We start from the raw sequence: 18,118 nt of genomic DNA, 5'->3' as shown, positions 1-18,118 counted from the left end.
GGTCGGTCCGTAAATATATTTTTTTTTCTCAATAAATGGACATGATTAGTATTCTGGACAATGCTGAAAGTAAAGAGATGCTGGTACCGACGTTTATATTTCAATAAAAAAAAGACAGGAAATATATATATACAAAAAAAAGATAAAATTTATTCAAAAGATAAACTTCCCATCAACTCACCAATGCACGATTGATCCTATAGATAAAAAGTGTCCGTGTTATACATGTTCAAATAGGCAACAAATCTTGAAGAAAATCATTCAACCTATGTTACCAATTTTGGACGGTAAGCTGCGATTGGATCATATTATGACACGTGTTTAATCCTGATGAACACTATTAGAGACATATAAAAACCTATAGGCAATTTACGGCGGCGGCATGAATTAAAAAAAAAATCCAAAATATATGCCTATATATATATATATATCTAATAACAAGACAAAATCCATTTTTTTCATATCATTTCATTCATTAATGAAATAGGAAATTCATTCTTTGTATACATTTATATTGTTATTGAATTAATGTATATAGAGTTCATATATTTTGGAGCAAACGTACGATTTTTATTATTTTTTAAGAGGGAACAGGAGAATATAATGGTATCCTGCATTTTTCAACAAAAAGAGGATCATGCCTGTTTATTTTAAATTTGTTTCCCCCTCTTTCCGTTTTCACCAAAAAAAAAACAAATGTTAGCTTGCTTACCTTTGAAATTTTTTTTTATACATTGCTTACAAGTTTGCGAAGTTGCATTTTAAAAAGTCTCAAATGTGTACGACATTCATCTTTTACTTGACATGGTTCTTTTTTATAGAATTATTAGATTCTTGAATTTCTTGAGAAAAATCTCTCCGCTAAAGGGATGTGAAAAACAAAGTTTGTTTAAACTGTAACTTACATTAACTGGTATATGGCCATTTAAGTTTCTAATCTGTTTAATTTTGCCACCTCTTCTAAATGCAAATTTTTCTACTTCTTTCTTGAAACGTCGTACAAGTCAGATACAAAACAAAGGTAAAAAAAAAACAGGCCGGAAACAACTGCCGTATAGTTTTTCTGCACTTGTAGTCAGGTCAAGGTCCTCGGCTGTCGTATCGGACCTTCACCTGACTACTCGTGCAGAAAAACTATCCGGCAACGGTTGTTACCGGCCTGTTTCTTTGTTACCTTTATATTGTATCTAATACATATTCATTAAATATTTAATCTAATTCTTTTTAATTGATAAATCTTTTTATTCAAATTTCCTTGTTATACAATATTCCTTTGCAAACCAAGAAAAACATACTTAGGTAACCCTGTGTAAGTACATTCTGCATTTGTCCAGAAGGAACAAATGGCATAATTTGATAATAACAACATCCAAAAAATTATCAAATAAATTTATACTTCAATATTTCACTTATAATAAATTAACGTATACGTACCTTCTGTAAGTTTAAACAACTTAGTATTAACTTGTGACTGAATTTTCTCCAAATGTCTTATAAACAAACAATTGACTGTCTTCGGTCATATATAATTTTGATATTTTTATAAACATTAATGTAATATGACAATGTAATGTAACCCACCATTTTTCTTCGGAAATACCTGAACCAAGTCAGGAATAGGACTGTTGTTTTCTGATCCTTCCATTGGTTGATAAAGTCTATTTGTAAGTTTTTATTGACTTTTTGAATTAACCTGGTATCGTTAAAATCAATTCATAATAATTTAAATGTCCTTCGTAAAAACCTGGTATAATTGGCATGTGATTCATATAAGAGACAAATATTGATTTCACATTTTGATCTTTCTTTCGGACGATAACTATATTTAGAAATATTTGATATTACGCTGACTTAGAATATAAGGCTGCTTAAACAAAAACGGATGCTATATATATACACTATAGTTAGACTGTGTTCACTAGATTCCTACTTCTTAATCTAAAGCTAGGAAAGTCAACAAAATTAAAACAAATTACGATATTAAGTAAACTTTGCTCGGATCTATTTTTTTAAAGTTCGAATGAGGTAAAAAAAAATATTCTACTATTAAAAAAATAATTTACAATGTATGTTTTATTTTATTATTGAGTTTCCATTCTTTTTACAATATGTTATTCCAATTTCAATATTTCCTTAATGAAAATATTGAATCTCTTTTTTATGGGTGAGAGAACGATTCAGACCTGCTTTAAAAATAAATCAAAACCAATAATTTTACTGAATTTCAACAGATATACACGTTTACCTATTAATCATACAAACTTTATTTAAATAAGTCATATGTTTTTAAGTGAAAATGGATAATTAATTCTTTGCTACTTTTACTACAGGAAAACAATAACTATGCAGTGGATGAAAAGGTTACACAACAAAAGATAGTTTCCAAGTTACTATCTTACATACTGTTCTTTTATTACTTGATTTATTTCAAGTGACTGGGCGGGGCTTAATCGGTTCGCTTATCGTAGATCAGTCCATCTTAAAATAATGATATGTCCATTTATGGTTATTGATCCTGTAAAGATAGGTAAACAGTTCATGTGTATTCGCAAAGTAAATGGTGTGACAAAGTCGTTGATTTTCTTCCAAAACGGAGTTTAAAAAAGTGTCAAAAACATTGTGAGATTGAGAACATTCTATAAATATGAAAATGAGAAATATATCTATAGTTGCAAAATATACATATGCATGTCTGTATTCTATTATGTTATTAAACCTGTTTTTCAATTTATGACATTTTTTTACGGGGCGTGTTTTGCAAATATTACTTCGACCTTATTGATTTCCTTCTTAAACAGTGCAATTTTACTAAATGCATATTAAATGTTAAAAACAATTATAGGTTGTAAATATTTTATTTTCACAAGTTTCACGAATAACGTTTGATATTCGTCTCACAATTGGAAAGGCTTTAAACGGAATAATGCAATATCTGAAACTTCAAAACACCTAAGCTATAGCTCATATACATCATACACTCAGTTTCTATTGGGACGAAATGTGCGCCTCTCCTTGCCGACCTCTTCTTATTTTCATATGAGTCGGAGTTCTTTCAGACACTTGCCAAAACAAGAAGGTCAAAGAAGCAAGATCATTTAATTGCACATTCAGATATAATGATGAGGTTCTTTCCATTGACAATCCAAACTTTTCTGATTGGGTTCTATTGATATATAATCCAAAACTAGAAATTAAAAAAAAAACAAAACAGACAAGGCTTTCTCCACCTCATTTTTAGACTTAAACCTCGAATTTGACATAAGCGGTTATCTCAGTACCAGAATCTACGACAAATAAGACGATTTAAATTTTGAAATTATAAATTTCCCCAACCTTAGCAGCAATATACCAACTTCATCTGCATATGGGATATACATTTTCCAACTCATTCGGTATTCAAGAGCTTGCAGCTGCTACTCAGACATTATAAAACGTCACCAGTGTCAAAGCAGAAAGTTGATGAACCAGGGTTAGGTCAAAGAACGTCTCGTCCTTTTTCTAAAAAAGTTCATCGGAAGATACCAATACCTTGTTTATAAATATTCCGTATCAACTTCACAAATAGTAAAAGATGGTCTTGAATAGATATAAGAAGATGTGGTATGAGTGCCAATGAGACAACTCTCCATCCAAGTCAAAATTTATAAAAGTATAAAACCATTATAGGTCACAGTACGGTCTTCAACACGGAGCCTTGGCTCACACCAAACAGTAAGCTATAAAGGGAAGTATAGATTCTAAGTACTGACGTTGTTTTATCATCTTAATTATGTGTTATTGTGTTATTTCTATTTGTCTTTGTTTATTTTTAACCTTTATTATTTATAGTACGGTGACAAGTAAGGTAAATTAAAAAATTTAATGAACCGAAATACCTCACGGCTAATTTTGGTCTTATTTTGAAGATAAATATAATACCCTTTGATTAAGGCATGTCGTAGAGTGCCAAAGTGGTGCAAATTTTTGAAAACTGTGGTCAAAGGTCAAAAGGGGGGATTTTTTTTTTTTGACATTTCGGACAATTTCTCGGTAGTCCCTCATGATAACTGAGATAATTCCGCTTGTCGTATTTATGCCTGATTGCCAGAGATTTGTGATGTATACCCCCGCTTCCAACATGTAAGAAAATGAAAAAAAATATCTTTAACTGCGGAAATTATCGACAAAAGATATTCATATTTAATATTTAGCTATGCAATAATATATGACAACATATAAAGATATTTTTGGGAAAGTTTTGTTAAAATGCCATAAAAAACAAAGAAGAAATAAGTACTGTAAAGTTAACACCCGGTCCATGATTTAATGAAAAAATGATGCAATGCATTACTGATTATTCAAACCCCAAAAAATATTGGAACTATTAAAACTATTCTTGATGCACAAATGTCAGAATGAACATGATAGTATATGATTTTTTGTTTATGTTAATAGGTAAATCAGTACAAGAGCAATAAATTGTGTCCCCCTTTTTTATAAAACAAGACAAACAATGGCGTATATTGCAGACTTGACTAAAACCGATTTAAAAGCCCGATATATATAGGAATTACAAACAAAAAGGATTCACAGAGATATTGAACTACAAAGGAAGCTGTCAAGGTATATAATACACTAAGACTAGACATCAATATGCACGTCCATTTGAAAAGGTAACGGAATATTGAGAAAAAAAATAAGTGGATGTCATGGTATGTAATACTTCCGATACAAATATTCGATACAAAAATATCTCCAGTTGGTTTGAAAGCGCACCAACCGCGTAAAGGTCCGAGACCACTGGCAGGTTTGTTTGTTTGGTTTTGGTTTGTTTTGGGTTTTTGAGAGAGAGAGAGAGAGAGAGAGAGAGAGAGAGAGAGAGAGAGAGAGAGAGAGAGAGAGAGAGAGAGCTCCCCAACCACATCAAGTCGGAGAACACTAACAGCAGGAAACTTGAAATATTGGGCATTGAGATTAATAGTTCAATCATCATCCTTATCGTAGCAATCTTCTAAAACAATCTGATGAATAAGCTGGTTTTTACAATCACTACTGCCCTGACAACAATTAATGTTGGTGGAAAACAAATTCTATGTTTGTAGTATACGCAAGATTTGCTCCAAATAGTTTTGCCTTTACATGTACAAACAAGGTCCTGTAAAAAGTCAGAGGACATTGGATTCAAAGTACTAGTATTCTGCAACTATGGAGCTATTCTCAATATCCATATTCCAAAGGTGACCTAGGTGGTGTTTTTGCGATATAAGCATTCATCCAGGCGTACACTTAGAGTGAAACTCGAAGAATGTGCTGACTGAATGATGCATCTGAAGGAGGTAGTCTCACTAAGTAAGCACCCTTAGAAAGCGATGACTTCACTCTTGAGTTTATTCAGATCACCATGTACTAATTATTGAGCATTCTTTCAGGGGTCATATTGGTTCCCGATGAATTGACTTTTCACTGCAACAGATGTGTCAATATTAGAACCAGCTAGATTGACAAACTTTGGTACATGCATGGGTCTTGTTTCGACGCCTTGTAATTGTCTTTTTTTGCAAATTCCGATTAAAGAAGATGTGTAATTTCATATGATATTTAATTTTGATATTAAATGATAGCTGATAAATTACTCTTTCATTTCATAGCAAATATTTGGTGATATATTCAGTCAGGAATTAATTATAAGCGTTCCCGTGTTTGATAATGAAAATGAAAAAAATCGGAAAATCACGCTTTACCGCGATTTTACAAAAATATGCAACGTGGGAAAACTCTACGACAGGGCTAAAATGATAGTATAATGTTTACTCTATCATCATGTGGATGTTCAGCCGTGAGGTATGTCGGTCCATTAAACTCTTAAAATAAGCGACTTTTTCTTGATTAGTCACTCCACTATTAGTCCATTTTTTTGTAATATCCTTCTGACGTGGCTCGGTATTTATTCATCCCTCCATTGTGTAATTGTGCTATGGTAATTTTTGTATTTTTGTCAGCCATTTTGCTTATGTGCTTTGTCTATAGAGTGTCTAAATGCCATTTTGTTTTTCTTTGTTGACAGTTGTTTGTTTTTATAGTGATTAAGATTATAACAAAATGTTGTCTGTTGTACCCCAATTCTTGACATTTTTACCTGTTATGTCTGTTTGTTTTGCTCACACATTGTTGTCAATATAATGGAATTCTATGTGACTGTCATTCAAGTGAGATTTAGCTAGCTATACAATCAGGTTAAATTCACCATTTTCTACATAAGGAAATGCCTGTACCAAGTCAGGAATATGACAGTTGTTTTCCATTCGTTTGATGTGTTTCAGCTTTTGATTTTACCATTTGATAAGGGACTTTCCGTTTTGAATTTTCCTCAGTGTTCGGTGTTTTTGTTATTTTACTTTTTTCTTTTGTATCGCTGTTTGAAAACAAATAGGTGATTGTAAATCAGTAATGATGATAATAACGGCAATCATCATTATCACACACGTCTTCGCCTGAGACCAACCCCGGTTTTTGATGGGGTTCGTGCTGTTCAGTCTTTAGTTTTCTATGTTGTGTTTTGTGCACTGTTGTTTACCTTTTGTCGTTTTCTTTTTTGCCATGGCGTTGTCAGTTAATTTTCGACTTATGAGTTTAAAAGTCCCTTTGGTATCTTTCGCTTCTCTTTTTTTTTCAAATTAACTGTCCTTGTTTTGGAAACTTCTTACAGAGAAGTAAAGGATAACCTTTTCTGCATGATTTACCTAAACAAATTGTATTCTAACTTTATTACAACTTAGTGTAAAATACATTTCATGGAAAATAACAAAGATCAGTTTTGTATGTATTGAGTTGTTATACAGAATGGTTATAAAGTAACCATACTTATATACATGTATATATATTCGAAGAAGAAAAATTCCTTGGTACAGTAATGAGTTCATGAAAAATAATAAAAAGAATAAAAAACACAAAGAATTACATGGTAATAACTGTGAGCTTTTCTGCCGTCGTTTATGAACGACTTGACTGTGTTTTTCTACAGCAGTTCGTTATAATTTCTGACCAGTTGAACAGTTTGGTTTGTTAAAACAAATTGCAATTTGGTAACACCTTAAGATTGTGCCAAAGGAAAATTTTTGTGACGAGTTTCCCGCGTAAAGACTGAAATATCTCAATCTAGGATTAGACAGTTATAGCTGTTTATATTTTATTTATTTAAAGTATGTTCCTTTGGGTTAATTTCGCCAGTATATTCAGAGAACTTTTGAATTAACAAAATATCCCCATCAAGATAACGGTAAGTGTTGTTGATTATATCAATTAAATGAAATCTAGACGGGTCTGTACTGTGATTCAAGGGGGGCAATTGGTACACATCGGAATACATAAAACCTGTCGATAAACTTTATTGTCGAAACGTTCACAAATATTGTGAAGGATAAAATTTACAGCTTTAATCATCTCATTATTCTGAGGCATATTTACTTTTCTCACATGAAAAGAAGCTTTATATGTGTTGCAGCATATAAATTTGCAATAAGATTGTGTGGAAGTGTAGGGTAAAGAGTTGAAAAGTCAATTTAATTAATAGGACCATCAGAAGCACGTAATTTATCTAAAACAACTGAAGATTTTTTTACACTCCCAAAATAGTTAATTTCACTATTTTTATATGCTTTATTACTAAAGTTAATGAAAAGATCTTTGGTAGTAGTTAAGGAACTAGTTAAAAGTACTGAATGATTAGTTGTAGAACAATAACTATAGGCCGAGACGAAATGATATTTTTTCTGTAGTTTAGGGAACCAATACAAGGTAGAGACCTTCAAAGGAGTAAGTTCGGTAAGTGTCATATTTGGCCCCGAATATTAAGCCCTTTGCTTGAAGATAATAAATGTTTCAAGAGTATGAAAAGACACGTACGAAAGTGAAATAGAACTTTTTTCGTGTAACTTTTCTTATAAAATATTAGTACTTGCAACCCAAATAGACCAAAAGTAGAGATGTCGATGAACATTGGCAAAATCGTCTGGATTTCTACCAAATGTATACCTAGTAAACATAGAGCGCAGGCTTCGACAAAATAAATATTCAAATCAGATATGCAAAATGTTCCAATAAACAATTTGTGAAAACGTCTTTCTTGTCGACGCATGCGCTCCATGTTCAAGTCTAAAAGCCACTGAAAATTTACTTATTTTCTTTTATTTTCTAGGAAAATCGAAATGTGTGCTAATTGTGCCGTCATGAAAAGAACGTTCATACATACATTTTCAACTAAAAAGGTACATTTCCTACCTAGTCAATGTTTCAACTATGATTCATAGTGATAAAACAACCAAATAGAAGAGAAGGACGAAAGATACCAGAGGGACAGTCAAACTCATAGATCGAACTGACAACGCCATGGCCAAAAATAAAAAGACAAACAGACAAATAATAGTACAGATGACACAACATAGAAAACTAAAGACACGAACCCCACCAAAAACTGGGGGTGATCTCAGGTGCTCCGGAAGGGTAAGCAGATCCTGCTCCACATGTGGCACCTGTCGTGTTGCTTATGTTATTACAAATCCGTAAAATAGTCTAATTCGGTAAGTCACATTCGTGAAAAGGGAAGGGTATTGTAGTTACGACATAAGGAACATATCCGATATCATCTGTGAAACGGTTATTCCATAAGGGTCAACCAACTCGTGATGGCGTCCGTAAAATTTACGAAGGGATGATTTCAACTTCACCATTTGGAACTCTTGGCTTAATAGCTTCCTTGTGAGCAGCAATCCTCTATCAAGGAAATCATGCTAGGAAACACAAGCCCGGAATATCGTATCAATTGGGAGATATATACTCCGTATGCAGGCGCTGCTGGAATGTTGCTACATAGAAATAAAAAGTTCACAATTGGGAAGCTGAAATCATCTCTTTTGTCGTAAAGTTTTGTTTTCAACCGACCCTCATTGTCAATTTCTAGATGTAAGTCAAGATATGAGGCAGACTTAACTGTATCTGTAGTATCCTTTATTTCTAGTTCGATGGGATAGATTCGTTCAACATAGTCACCAAATTTTGTATAGTCTTCATACAGACCTCAATAATACACAGGTGTCCATAAAACAACTAAATAGTCTTCATACAGACCTCAATAATACACAGGTGTCCATAAAACAACCAAATAGTCTTCATACAGACCTCAATAATACATAGGTGTCCATAAAACAACCAAATAGTCTTCATACAGACCTCAATAATACACAGGTGTCCATAAAACAACCAAATAGTCTTCATACAGACCTCAATAATACACAGGTGTCCATAAAACAACCAAATAGTCTTCATACAGACCTCAATAATACACAGATGTCCATAAAACAACCAAATTGTCTTCATACAGACCTCAATAATACACAGATGTCCATAAAACAACCTGATAGTCTTCATACAGACCTCAATAATACACAGGTGTCCATAAAACAACCAAATAGTCTTCATACAGACCTCAATAATACACAGATGTCCATAAAACAACCATATAGTCTTCATACAGACCTCAATAATACACAGATGTCCATATATAATATGTCAAACTTTAAATCTTTCTGAAAGTGAAGAAATAAACAGAAACGATCAATTATATGACATCATATAACATAAACCTTTCAGAAATGACAACTCCTGACGAGGCAGGTACATAAATATCTGGCAGAATTCAACAGGGTAAATTTTTGAAGCTATAGTTTCCTAATTATTATATTTCAAGAACTCATACTCCACATTTTCGAAATCTTAGTAAGTGAATAAACAAAGGGAATATGAAAGAACATAATTATTAAAAATCAAAGCCTTAAAGGCTATTAAATCAATTGCTGTCTAGATAATGTTTTTGTGACTTTTTTTTTTCTTCCACATGTAAATTAATTAAACCTGATAGGAATCTTATCTAGTTAGAAGGAGGGATGTTTTCACTTTATATCAATAAAAGGCTTATCCAGCAGAAAGTCATTTTTACAATGTTTTATATTTCCCAGGGGGACGACACGTATAGAAATTGAACAAAAGTTTTATGGGAGTACTGCATTTTTGTATTTTGTCAATCAGCCATGCTTTTCTACTCAGGCTGTGTAAGAACCTTCATGCAGATAAAAATGTATCTGCCATGATAATGATTTGTACAACTCTCACATACAGATAGAGAAATACAACTCAAATGATCCAAACAAGATCAAAATTTAGCATGTTTGCAATGCCCAATAATCACAAACGACGATTTTGATTGGCTGATCATGATTGTCTCCCTTTGGAAAAGTTCAAAATCGGAAACAAACATTTCTTTCGTGTAGAAATTCACAAAATCGAGCAGGGCGTCTTAAAGAGGGCACAGGGAATCATAAAAAAGCGCAGGGCGTCAGTCGGGAATAGGCAGGCGAACCGCCCTGTGAAAACGATCAAGCTGGAACACTGATGGTCTATTTTAATCCATCCAATGAAAAGACGCTAATCACGCATTACCCAAAACCAGAGACATGACGAAACATTATAAAAGTATTTAACATACGACAAACAGAAACACTCTTACACTTAAATGTTTTTGATTTTTAAAACTTGAGAATGTAAAACGCAACACTTTTAATTCCCGAGAATTACAGGTTATCATTTTTAAAAGCCTAGAGGGATAGAGGGTCATTATGACATTTGCATTTGACTCTGTCTCGAGAAGTAACCTTGATCAGTTGATCATTATATCATTTGTTTACAGAGTGGAGTCTATTAGTGTCAATCACCAATTAGGGAAACCCTTAATAAATAATAGGGTCCGTAATTTCAAGGAGGTTTTGAAAACATGGTAAGTGTAATCAGAACGCGTAAACTGTGCTACTTTTGATTTAAAACAAATAATGTGAGATAAGATTACATTACTATTCCGTGCGTAGTGATTTTACAATAATTTTATGAATGAACGATAATTTTATGAATGAACAAGAGGACCTTGACCTCTTTCAAAAAGAAACACGAATTAAATAACATTAAACCTTATAAGGGATAATTCAGTCAAATTTTCAATATTAAATCAACAATTGTCATAATTCGATATTTTGTTGAAACATCTCAATAACAAAATCGCAGGTTTAAAAATGCACTTTTTCACTCGGACTTCTACGTTCTTTGATAGTTAAATGGTTGTCTCCTTAATTCAAAAATACATCGACAAGAACATATGTTGAAACTTCACATACCCACTGATGTTTTTCAACTGTTTCATTTAATGTATTTCATTAGAAAACATACATAGGATTTTTAGAATGACAGACGAGGAATCTGCTCAAAAACTTTGGTTTGATATAGGTCACAAAGATGGCTATACGCCATAGCATTAAAGCAATTGCTTTAATAAAAAACGCACATGCACACTTTAAACAATATTATACCATATTTACCTTGTCAACTTATTCTTACAAGAATAGGCTCAACGTATCATATTTTCTGATATACAATAGTAAGAGCTACTTTACAATATCGGTGGTTGAATTTTATTTATTTTCAATTGATCCTGGTGTCAAAATTTATGTCCATTATACCGTATAGCGGCTTATTTTCGCGGGTGTAAAATTTCGCGATTTTCATTGAATAAGGTATACGAAATATTTTGGCGGTTATTATTTTGGCGGATTCAAAACTTTTATCAATATCTTTGAACGTGCACTTTTAAATTGGCGGAATTTATTTTGGCGATTTTGTTCTATCCGCGAAAATAATCGAAAATTTACACCGCACGAAAATAACCCGCTATACGGTATATTCTTCCCTTCTCAACATCCCAAACTAATTTAGCTTGTTCTCTTGAATCAAAATGTTATCATTTTTCTTTTTATTAAAACTAACAACATGTAATGTCCTGGCCATTAGGTATAACCGACGATTGGACTCAAGCAAAAAAGACTATCAGGTGTCGATACATTAATGAAGAACCAATCTAATAAATGGTAAAAAGCTGAAAATACAAAATGAAATACAAGTTTACAATGTGTTGAATTAATGTTATAATATACAAAATGTCAAATATAAATAATAGTACAGTCCATTGAACGCGAAATAAAGTTGCAATTCTAAAAGTTAAATTTCCAGTATATCAGAGCTAAAGAGGTCAAACATATGATGAGCAGTTTGAAGGCGTCAAATACAATGTTGTAAATGTAACTCACTCTAGGTTAAGCCACAAATTGTGTCCGAGAAGACGTCTGTCTAAATATATTCCTTCGTTTGGCACTGACTTTGCCGTCCAGTTCGAGATACGGATGAGAAGGGGAACGGAAACGATAATAAGGATCTTTTAAAGTTCTTATAAGCTTACCTAACAAAATGTAGCTTACTTATCAATGGTGCCAATTAAAAATTCTGTTAGTAAGAGACCTACAACAGTTACAATGTATTATAGACAATACAAAAACTAAATAACTCATGTACTGATGTACACGATCTAAATAAAAAAAACTGGCTCAAAAAATCCGGGAAGCCTTACAAACCTGGGATATTCAAAATCAAGACATGGTGATGAAGATGACAATCAAATCAATGTGAGCGCTGAGGAGAAATGTTATGTTTGCAAACGCAACTGTAAAACAAGAGCAGTCCAATGTGTCAAAGGTCACTGGGTTCACGAAAGATGTGATAAATTATCTCCAGAAGATATCTGTAAATTGCAAAAAGGAAGATCACCCCATACTCATGTCGTTCCTGTGACACCAAGAAAAACGTACAAATGAATGATTACAATACATCGCCTCAAAAGCAAATTTCAAATAAGGAACATACTATAGCATTAACTGATTCTCGAATAAGAACAATGTTCTTACCATCTGAGTCTCTCCTTCTTGAGGAAAAATATGAAGACTGTCCTGCTTGTAATGAAATTCTTGATAAGAAGGAATGTGCATGTATTATATGTTATGCCTTGTTTCATGGTGATTGCATCGACAAAAACACTGACATTTGCTTTAGCTGTATAGGTGTAACTGATCAACTGTCAGAAAATATCCCAAAGAAAACCTGAAAGAGAAACCTAATATTACCATAGAGTCCATTACTATTGAAGATAAGAGCAGAAAGCAAATAAATAACAACCATACCACTATTAAATCTTCACTATCCTCATCAAAAACAAATAAGAATAACCAAACAGCTATGGAACCTGATAACATCAAACAGGAAGTTAACATCACATCCAAAGATATGAGACAGATTGAACAAAAATTAAAGACAAAAGAAGAGCAATTGAAAATAAAAGAGGCCATCTTAAATGAAAATGCATAAGAAAAGACAAACCTTTTAGGTAGAATACTTAAAGCTGAAAGTAAAAAACATCGAATAAGAACACACAATAAAAAACCTTCACCAAGCAATAGATAGTATTTTAAAACAAAAAGAAAGAGAATGATAGTGGAGATGAGATCGCAATATGTATTAGGGACAGAGTGGCCAAATATATTTTGACAAAAATAGTCTAAGAGCTGTCTCAACTATAAGACGTAGATAAGAACAAAAAACCAAAAACACAGGTCACAGATTTTAATCCTCTGAATGACAGTCATAAGCATTTCAATCATATCATTGGGATCACTATCCATCATATGACCCGAGAACTGGTGTCGATACACCTACATAATTTACTTATAGACATCAGAGGAGCGATGGTGGGCCTTACAACAACATCTCCTCTGATCGTCTGAGTAGCAACTATTATAGTTCCCAGAATGAGGAACTTAATTCATAACAACATTACCATCATAATGACTATTTAACACAAGAATAAAGAAACTTTGTAGATAGATCTACACCGCAATATACTTAAAGACATAAGAAGAGCGATGGTGGGCTCTACCACAACGTCTCCTTTCATCGTCTTATAAGTAACAATAATTACTACGATACCAACAGTTGGCATTATTACCATCCTCAAACAACTACGAACCATTTTGAAGAAAGGCAATACCAAAATTACGATGACCGCAACCAAGTTAAATATAACAATAGTGTCCAGGGAGACGATGGTGGGTCCCACAACAACGTTCACCCTGAGCATTATTCTTATACAGCAAACATTCATTATCCAACTCAAGAGTATGAAAAGAGACAATTCAAGGATAGTGTCTGCTTTTCGAGCCTTATTGAGATAGAACCTTTACACAATTCATGTAAAGACCATCCATTCTATTCTTACCATCAAACCATTGATACAAAAACCAACAGTCATCAAGAAAACAGGATTAGTACAGATCAAAAGAGATCAACAAATACCTCTACTGGTGTAGAAAAACATCAACCTCTTGCATGGTTTCAGAGTTCACGACGAGGGCAACCCTTATTTTATACACTAGAAAAACCTCAACATCATTTTTTAGTCCAGGAAAGCCTCAACCCAGAGAGACACAAACTCATAAGCTAATTATAAGTATTATTATAGAAAATGATTCAAATGTAGGCCAAAAAGAAAAGCAACGTAATTCCACATCTGATGTTAATGTAAATAAATTGAACAATGTAAATAATATGCACCATGTTTTAGATTTTAAAGTGAAAACTGTATCTGACAATTTAAACTGTAAAAATATTCTAACCACTGGGCCACTCATACATGAGATTGTGAGCAAGATCGACAGTATGCTTATTCCAGAACATTGGCTATTTGTTTGTCCATTACACCTATTACAAGATCTACATAAAAATATAAATGGAACTGGTAAAGCAGTTGATATGTGTGATCCAATCCCCCGCCCCACACCCCCCAGTTCCAAGTCATATGCCTCGATGTTACGGAGGGGTGGATATCCTTTGGAAAAGAGAATCAGATAACATAATCACACGACTACAATTGTGTTAGGAAAGAATCCAGTGTATTGAAATGCTAGGAACTCCCAATACTATCTTTATATATGTCTACTTAACATGTAGGGGCTCGAACAACCATTTTACGGAACTTAATGATTAAAGTTAAGATCATCTTCTTGAAATTTATAAACATACACATCAATTGATAATTGGCGGAGACCTGAACAAAAACATATACAGCCCAACAAATTCGCAACGAAACACAGCCATATGTAACTTTATGTCAGAGCACAAACTTTGAACAGTAGAAACTGGAATTACCTTTATACATCCATGTGGCCAGGCTATATCTGCAATTGATTATATACTGTATCAAGATCAATACAAGGAACATATTTTCAAAATTGAAGAACAGGAACTTCGAAGCAATGTCTCTGACCATACTCCACTTTTTCTATCATTGAAATGTGACATATTCCACAAAAGATCGAAAGAACATACTTATACTAAAAACTGTAAAGAAAACTGGAACAATGTAGACAAGGGGGAATACAAAATCATACTTGATGAGAAATTGGAGAAAATGAAACCTAAATCAGAGAATTTGAAGAATCTAGAGCAAGCCTTTGACGAACTAAATCATATCATATCAGATACAACCACAAAAATTGCTCAAAGAAAAGGCAAAAGAAAGAAAAAATATAAATTACCAATGATGAACGAAAATATACTTCATGCTTTAAAAAGAAAGAAAATTGCCTTTTTGAATGGAAACAACAAGGCCAGCCAAGAGACCTTAATAATTACTACCTTAATGTAAAAAATAAACTCCACTTATGATCTTAGAAAATTATGTAGAAAAGAACTAGCACTCGAAAGATTTAAGGAACGCCAACAAATTTTGGACGCTAAATCCAATGATACTGCTTTATTTCAAAAACTAATTAGAAAACAAAGAGGGAAAATGGGTCGATTTTTTGAAGAACTAATTGTAGAAAATAACAAATATCTATCACCTGACTGTATTATGGACAAAGCATTTTGTTGATCTTGCCAAAAAATCAAATTATCAAAATTTTAATCAGAAATATTTAGATTCTGTGGAAGATGAAACGATACTAGTATTGCAGATCTGTCAGGAAAATACTACACTTGAGGAAGTTTCAATTCAAGAATTAGAACAAGCCATCAATAAATTAAATACGAATAAAGCTATGGACTTTATTGGCATTACTGCTGCGAACTTCATTCATGCTAGCCAGTCACACTTAGAATATCTTCAGCTACTCATTAACACAAACTTTGAGCAATGTTACATACCCAACACACTGAAAATTTGAACTCTTTTTCCTGTATTCAAAAACAAAGGTGACATAAAAAATGTTAAAAATTACAGAGGGATCACAGTAACACCCACCTACTCAAAGATTATAGAGATAATACTTAAAGACAGAGAAAATAATAAGATCTTAAAACATCAAAATCCACTACAGAAAGGTTTCACAGCTAAATCTACTCCACTGATTTGTGAATTATTTATTGAAAAATTTGAATTGGAGAGTAAGGATCTCAAATTACATACATATATAGCATTACTAGATGCCAAATCTGCTTTTGATGTTGTAGTTCATACAAACTTAATAAGACGTCTTTTTTTCAAAATGGATTCTCAAAACAATCTATATTATTTATCAAAAAATTATATACAAATGCAACATCGTGTATTAAATGGGGAAATAATATCTCAAATTACTAAGTTAAATTAGAGCAAGGAGTACGCTAAGGTGGAGCTTTTAGCGCTGATCTCTACAAAATTTATATCAACCCTCTTTTAGAAATTCTTAGTTATTCAGGCCTTGGAGGCAGAATTGAAAATATAAATTGCTGTGCACCACATGTGCTGATGATGTTGCTTTAATATCTACAATCCATTTGAGCTTCAGAATATGATTAATATAATGGTTGAGCCAAAGAGAGGGTTATTTACTGCAACCACAGAAAAGTGTAGTTCTGTCAATTAAAACATGTAATAAAATGTTAGACATAAAACAAGTTTTTTGGGGACTTCAAGATACTGATATTCCCATTGTTCAAGAATCCTCACATATTGGAATAATAAAATCTCAGAAAGACTCAACCCAAACAACCATCGCAGAAAAATATCAAAAAGCGTGAAGATCTATGTACAGTCTTATCATTCTTATGGGGCAGGGTTATATGGCGAAAATGGATCAGATCCTAAAACTTGTATCTTTTTATTCAAAACATACATTTTACCAGTATTAACGTATGGTTTAGAAGTCCTTGTACCTACAGGTAAACATATAGACCTTGTTCAAAATCAACATAAAAGTTGTATAAAACAGTTTCTATCTCTCAAAGTAAATGTAGCTGACCCTGCTGTATACATATTGTCAGGCCTGCTCCAACTTGAAGCTGAGATCCATATCAACATTATTACATTATTTGGAAACATAACTAGGTCCGAAAGATCCTCTATTGAATAGCAAGTTGCATATTTCATTAAAAAGAATCAGGACATTCACAGCAAAAACACACAAAAAGTAAGGGAACAGCGCTTTTATTGCTGTTCTTCATCTCAAAGTCACAGTGAGGCTTATATAAACACCATCGAATGTATATTGTTCAAGTACAAAATATTTGACGAACAAGTCTTTTATTCTTTTTCTTCTTTTTCGGAGAGTGGGGTATGGTTTTTCATAAAAAAAAAAGTTAAGTCTAAAGAAGAAGGAAGTGAAGAAATTAAAGCGCTGTTCCTTTGCTTTTTGTGTTTTTTGCTGTGCATGTAATAATTTTGTGTCATTGATGGATACCCCATATCTTGAATTTTTCTATCAAATTCCCCGCCGAATTAAGAAAGTTGTAAAGACCTACTAGAATTCGATTATTAAAAAGTGTATACAACATACTGAGTCCATTTTCAACAATTTTGCATGTTTCCTGAAAGTGAAAATATATTAATTCACTGATGTTGAAGACATTATTGCAAATTTTACATATATTTGGATGATTACCAAAATTTTGCACTATTGATATTTAAAATAGATTGTATATAGATAAGACAACTTCCTCTACATTTACTATACATTTGCTCACTGAAGCAGTATATGTTTCCTGAAAGTGAAAATATATTAATTCACTGATCTTGAAGACATTATTGCAAAGGAGTAGGTCCGGTAAGGGCCAATTTTGGCCTCAAATTTCAAGTTCATCTGATGAAAGATTTTGGACACTTTTTAAACACTTAAGTGTCTACTTCAGTCGATTCAATTAGTTTATTGAAAGATTTGAACTGATTAAGTCATTAAAAACG

The sequence above is a fragment of the Mytilus californianus genome, unplaced genomic scaffold (genome assembly GCF_021869535.1).
Source record: "Mytilus californianus isolate M0D057914Y unplaced genomic scaffold, xbMytCali1.0.p SCAF_8, whole genome shotgun sequence".
In the NCBI taxonomy this organism is placed as follows: Eukaryota; Metazoa; Mollusca; class Bivalvia; order Mytilida; family Mytilidae; genus Mytilus; species Mytilus californianus.
This window is presented reverse-complemented; position numbering follows the sequence as displayed.